The sequence below is a fragment of the Schistocerca serialis genome, chromosome 3 (assembly GCF_023864345.2).
Source record: "Schistocerca serialis cubense isolate TAMUIC-IGC-003099 chromosome 3, iqSchSeri2.2, whole genome shotgun sequence".
NCBI lineage: Eukaryota > Metazoa > Arthropoda > Insecta > Orthoptera > Acrididae > Schistocerca > Schistocerca serialis.
Genome location: NC_064640.1, coordinates 659496493 through 659503040, shown reverse-complemented (window position 1 = coordinate 659503040; position 6548 = coordinate 659496493). Strand labels below are relative to the sequence as shown.

General features: G+C 41.2%; 1 non-coding gene across 1 annotated transcript; it reads right to left on the bottom strand.

Moving 5' to 3' along the window:
• Positions 1–643: 643 nt before the first annotated feature.
• Positions 644–718, bottom strand: Trnat-ugu (transfer RNA threonine (anticodon UGU)). The gene has a single exon. It is a non-coding gene; the product is annotated as a tRNA-Thr (tRNA).
• Between the last annotated feature and the right edge of the window lie 5830 nt (positions 719–6548).

Below are 6548 nucleotides of genomic sequence, written 5' to 3'. Positions count from 1 at the left end.
GCAAGACTGTAAAACTTCAGATCAATCACCTTTCTACATATAACATGCATAAAAACAGTGAAAGCTATGACCGGCATTTGATGCGAGCATAGATATATTGTAAAGCTAGCTTCCATAAGTGAATTTGAAGTAGCCCTGACAGTTATGCATTCTGAAAAATCGTTTGTGTGAACATGGTTTCGTACTACGAAAAAGGAGAAAAATGGGATTTTCAGAAATCTATGCACAAATAACACAAAATTGTAAATGTCCAGATTTACAATCGATGAGCAGTTAGCGGACCCAGTACCAGTTAGCCAATTTGTACGATAAGAATATCCCTTATCACTGACGCTTTGTGTGATCGTCGTAGAACTCCTGCTCTTGATTTTGCACACAAATCTCCAAGAATTTCAAATATCTGAGGATAAAACAATAATCCACACATACGCCGATGTTATCAGTGTAATACTCTACACAAAAGAAGAACTGGAAAAATCATAAAATATGGAAGCAAAACCAATAAGACTCTATACTTATATGGATATGGTGTCTGTTCTTTCGGACATGTCCGACAGCCGTCAAGAACGAAATTAGAATTATATTAATACCTTCAGCTGCTGACGGGCGTTGATATATATCAACGTGGACAGGTGAAAGTGTGTGCCCCGACCGGGACTCGAACCCGGGATCTCCTGCTTACATGGCAGACGCTCTATCCATCTGAGCCACCGCGGGCACAGAGGATGGCGCGACTGCATGGACTATCTCGCGCACCCCTCCCGCGAAACCCACACTCTCACCTTGTATGTCCACACACTACATTCGTAGTGTCCCACCCCAGCACACTCATTACTCGTGGAAGACATTCTTACTAAGTCCCATAAGAGCTCGGTGAATGTGTGTGCATCCGCACAGATGAAGAAGGTCATGGGTGGTGTTGCCAGAACTATATACTTATATGGATTTGGTGTCTGTTCTTTCGGACATGTTTGCTGTGAAAAATAGGAGATCGCTGCAAATGTAGAAAAATGTAAGCTAATGCAAATCCTGTAATATTCGAATACAATGCTAGTGGTGTACTGCAACATCCCAGCAATGTAGTCGAATTGTGTGATTAAATCCTTGCGAGTGGCTGCTGAACGTTGATGCGGGCTACCTGCACGGGCGTGGGGCAGTGGGGCAGAGCATCCGGCTATCCTCTATATAACTAACCACTAACGTTGCCAATTAATAGAGCAGAAAATGGATGTTATTCGTGTATCTGCATGTATATCTACAGTTCTTAAGCCACCTTACGGTGTTTGACGTAGGGTATTTCCCGTATTACTATCTTTTCGCCCTTTCTGTGCTCAGTTCGCGAGTTGCAAGTGGGAAGAATGGAGGCCAGTAAACCTTTGTATGAGGTCTAATTTCTCTTATTTTCTCTTGGTGGTCATTTCGCGAGCGGTATGTGTGAGGACGCATTGTTTGCCAGACTCTTCCACGAATCTACTCTCTCGGAATTTCAACAATAAACCTTCCCTTGATGCACAATGCACCTATTGTATCCTCTGCCACTGTTCGTTCGTTTAGCATTTTCGTAGCACTCTCACGCCGACAGCATGAGCAGCAGACTGCCACAGTTAATACATTATTACCAATTTATTTCCAATTAAACTGCCAGAAACTATTAAACACATAATGTTGAGTCGGTGGGTTACAGACTCATGATTTCTTCACCTATCTGGTGCACATTCTAATCACTTATCAAGAAATTTACTGACGGCACAGGATGCAGCTGCAGCCCAACTCCAAACAAGAATGCGTGGGGGGGGGGGGGGGGTGGAGGATGGTAGATAGTCCAATAACTACTGTACTAAACGTAAATGAAGATGTATGTTTCCCTAGTGGTCACCTGATGCGTAATTGCAGTCTACAAACTTGAAAATCCCTTGAACTTCATAATGGTTTGCCGAGTATGCCCTACACGTAGATAGGGACAGTCATGTCAAATTGTCGGTATTAAGTATTTGTATAGCTTTCGATTCGGTACCACACCACGAAATATGTTAGCATGGGAGTCATGACTGCGTATGAACTGGAAACGTCTAGAAAGACAGCACGCTGCAAATCGTAATGAGAAGAGAGTCACGATCAGATACACAAGAAATTCGGGACTGACCAAGGAAAAGTGTAATCGAAGAAGAGAATAACTAGTGGTGTCATTCCTGTCATACAGACATTACAGGGAGACTTGAAATTCATCTATAATGAAACCTTATGTTGTCGTAAAATTAATAGGCGGATTAATATATTCTTATAATACAGGAAAGTTACAGTTCATCTACGTCTATACTTCGTAAGCCACTTTAGGGGGTGTGGGGGGGAGTGTACTTCTGTATGTTTTCCCCATTCCATGTTAATGTGGGAAACGCACGTTGCAAAAACTCAGTATTATTTGCCAAGGAAAGTTCATACAAAGCAATGTAAGAACAGTTAATGGAATACTCCTCCAGAGTATGGGATCCACATCATCTCAGAACCATACGTTAGATAAAGAATTAACAAAGAGGGCCTGTATGAATGGTCACGGACCTATTAAATGTCTACAATGAAATTGCTGATAAACAGCTACTACTAAATACTCGAATAAAGATGTACTACTGCTTGTGAAAATTTACGTAGAAAGTTCTAAGGACATGTTTCCACCATAGAATCTGCGAATAAGGATAGAAAGAGTATAGCATCGCTCCTTTGAGATCATGAAGGCAAAATTGCGATAATGTCAGGTGAAGGTCACATGTGCAATCACAGTGGCACGGAAGCAATAATTCTTCGGAACAGTCGTCTGCGAACGGAATGTCAATAAACAGTAAAAAAAGGATGCAATGTAATGTACAATTTCCTATGTAATGACTGATTCCAGAGTATAACTGTAGGCTGACTTGTCGACATAGTTGTGCCACCTTGTAAGCTGAAATAAGTAGCTCCCTAAGGTTCATGCGCCAGAAAATACCTCATTGTGGCATTGAGGAATGAAGGCTCAGGTTTCAAGGACATTAATGAAAACCAGATCACCTGGAAGACGATAGAGAAAAGAAGGAGAGGTGATATTTTCGAGGAACCATCGAGGCATTCGAATGAAGTGATTTATAGAAAGCACGAAGATTATAGATTACTGAACAGGGATTATTCCACGCTCATCTCCAATACGATTCACCATTTCAGCAGCCTCACAACGCTACTCTGTCACTTAGGTCCAACATCAAATCGGCATCCTGTGCGCCTGACCATTAAGCTGATGTCGTTAACATTAAGAACTGGGATAATACTGGCAAGGACGATTAGAGACACGTATTCTATGCAAAGTTGGTGACGCAGTGTGCAAAGACAGCTGGCGGTTGACCTTGAACCGGCTGGCGGCGAGGTCCGTTTGCTCCTTCCGTTTGGCCGGAGTGAGACCAGTTGTTTACGGTGAGCCGCCCAAATGGCCGGTGCTCCAGTTGAGTTCCGCATAGCCGGCGCTGAGGCCACGCACTAAGGTCGTGCTCGGACGCACGCCATTATCCGCGACTACAAGCCGACACTTATCTGTGGGTGTATCCGCCAGCAGTCTTACTACTCATTCAGCCCGCGTGACCACATCGAGGCCGCCAGAGAGAACAGTGTCCAGAATCATTTACTACCTCCATTTGGCTACGGGCTAATGGCGAGCGGTTCTGCCGTGAAGGCCATAGCTTGATGACACTTATTCTATTGTGATGAAGGCTCCTTCTATTTCTGTCTCTGTCACTATGTAAGCACGTCTGATTCTCGCATTCGAGTGTCATGTTCCTGTCATAATAACACTGTAGAATTTCTCTAGGTGAAATGCCTGGAGTGAGATGTGCTCAGCCTCTTGAAGACTATTGACAGGCTTCTTTATCCAGAAGAAACGGAACCATTTAGAAATATGTGATATTGACGCTCGAAAGAACGGTATACTAACCATAAGCACCTCTGCCCTCATTCCCAAAAGACGCTATAGTCACTGGGCGATACATCAGTCGCTCATCACAAAATATCCAGTTCCTGTCCTTTGTGGAATTTTTATGTTAATTCCCTCTGCTTTTGCAAATAATTCGAGGCTACTTTCGATATATTTCCTTAAGTGAGGTGCAGTTCTCCGCTTCATAACGTTCTCTTCAATGAACCAAATGGCATAACTTTATCTATCATGGTACAAGTGGAACGCATCTCTTTTATATTGCGGTTAAGGAGATGTTTATAAACTATGCACATATGACAAGATTAAGTACATGATCTTGTTATTCATTGCATATCTATTGTAAGCAGGTTCTTTTGTAACTCGAAATATAGCGTGTCACACTAATAGACCTACTCGATCCACTTTCATATCATTATTGCTCAGGAATACGTCAGAAAATTAATACATACAAAAGAGCATACACAATGAAATCAAAAGTATGTGTGCACTGCTATGGGTGATTTTCCGTTTCTTCTCGTTGACACATCGCCAGCTCATCTCTTATTCTTCTTCTTCTTCCTCTTCCTATTGTTGCTCCGTGGTCACGGAATTTGCTGTAATTCACCTTCTTGATTTTCCAACTATTTCTATGCTTTTCCTGCCGCCACAGTCACTCGTTATGCTACGGGAGAAAATTCGTGCACGCCATCAGCCTGTAGAATCACATATACATTACTCTATGTGTTATCATATTGTAAATGTTTGTGTATCACGTTTCCCTTTGTGAAGGCGGAAACAGCTCAGCCATATACTAAAAGAGCGCGGAGCTCTGCTTGAAAAATACTCTCGGATTGCTCAGTGACACAGGCCAACGGTCATTAATAAGGCACGCAGATTAGGTCTGGATCAGCCACGACTTCGTGACTAGTAATTTAGAGGTCTGCGCTTTACGCTATATCTGCAGGTCAAAGCCATAACGCACTGTAGCAATCATGCAGGGGAGTTTGCAAGAAGTCATTTAAATGAAATAATAATGAACAAGATATTACGATGCCTTTGTATTGCTATAGGCGACACTGTTATCTGTTTATAGTATGATAGTAGTATTATTTACCATTTGCTGTCGTAACACCTTAAATTAAGTCCCCGGAACTGACAATACTTTCCCACAATTTCAGACATCCTTACAGCTCACTACTCCAACAACTCATGTAATTCAATCTAGCTAACCACAAGGCATCACCCACTGTAATCGGAGGTAACACATTCAGATTTTTCAGTTGTGGACCACAGTTGTCTACGTAATTATTACCTACACAGTAATACTTCAATTGCCTTGTTAGCTCTTTCATCGCTTATTTTCAATCAAAACTGACATTGGAATCATACAGGCCTCTAGGAAACAATATGTATCTAGTATAGCGTAGTTGGGCAAGTAAAATAATTATTCCTCGATTTCGAAGAAAGCAGTCGTTGTGCACAGGGCATACATGATGAAGTTTCATAAATTATCCAGGGATCGTAATCCTAGTCAGCAACTGTCAGTATCAGAGGAACAATTAACTCGCTGATAGACCTACAAAAGTAGTAATTAGCAACAAAACAATCCATACAACCAAACCACAAATGTATCCTCTGTGATTTGACAGCCACAGACACAATTCAACTCCACTAAAAAGAAAGGGAATGATTACTTAGATATAACCATACAACGGATCACTGTCGATACACACTCTTTATACATATGGAAATGGGAGAACCATAATCTGATATGTAGGCTTGGTAGTTGGTCGAGACTTCCTAATAATCCACTACATAACTGTAAATGAAAATACCAGGTAGAAATTCAAAAATATCCAAAACCTCTGTTTTCAGCAATCACTTTATAATATTAATCGAACACTGAAAATTTCAGTACATTATCTCAAAATCAACCAAGTCGAAGCTTGATCTAAGCAATGTAACGCACTTTCACACGTCTTTTTCTCTCTCTGCATGTTGATACTTCGATTGCATCTGTGGTGAGAATGGAACAGGATGAGCTGCATGGATATCAGGTATTGTTTATTTTGCGTATTTTTGTTGTGTATTGTGACTAGTGTTAGTGGAAAACCCAAACAGGGTGAAAAGATTTAATAATTATATGTGTTAAATGTTTTTCTATGTCACCTCTTGAGATAACTTGAAGAGAGTGTGGATGGCGCATCATAAAGTTGATTTGATCAGGAAAAACTAGAAGAACTTAGAGTACAACACGAAGAGAAGCAATATTTGTACACCGACAAGGCATTGTTGAACAAAGAGATAAAGGGCAAACCTAGTGTCAATTTTATGTGTGAACAGTCTCCTGGAACTAAAAGATAACTTGAAAGAGAAGGCGATGAACCAGAGTTTGAATCTGAATGGCAACGAATGTTCAATACCTGAAGACAGAGATACAGCAAACGTGATTCAAAAATTCTGGATCTTCAGATCTGTTTTACAAAAACACGTCCTTATATACTGGAGCCATAGTGGCATCGTGAAGTGCTATGGCTCCAGTATATTAGGCCACGTTTTTGTAAAACAGATCTGAAGATGGTCGTTATAGACCGTAAGCGGTAATCTGACGACAAAAAAT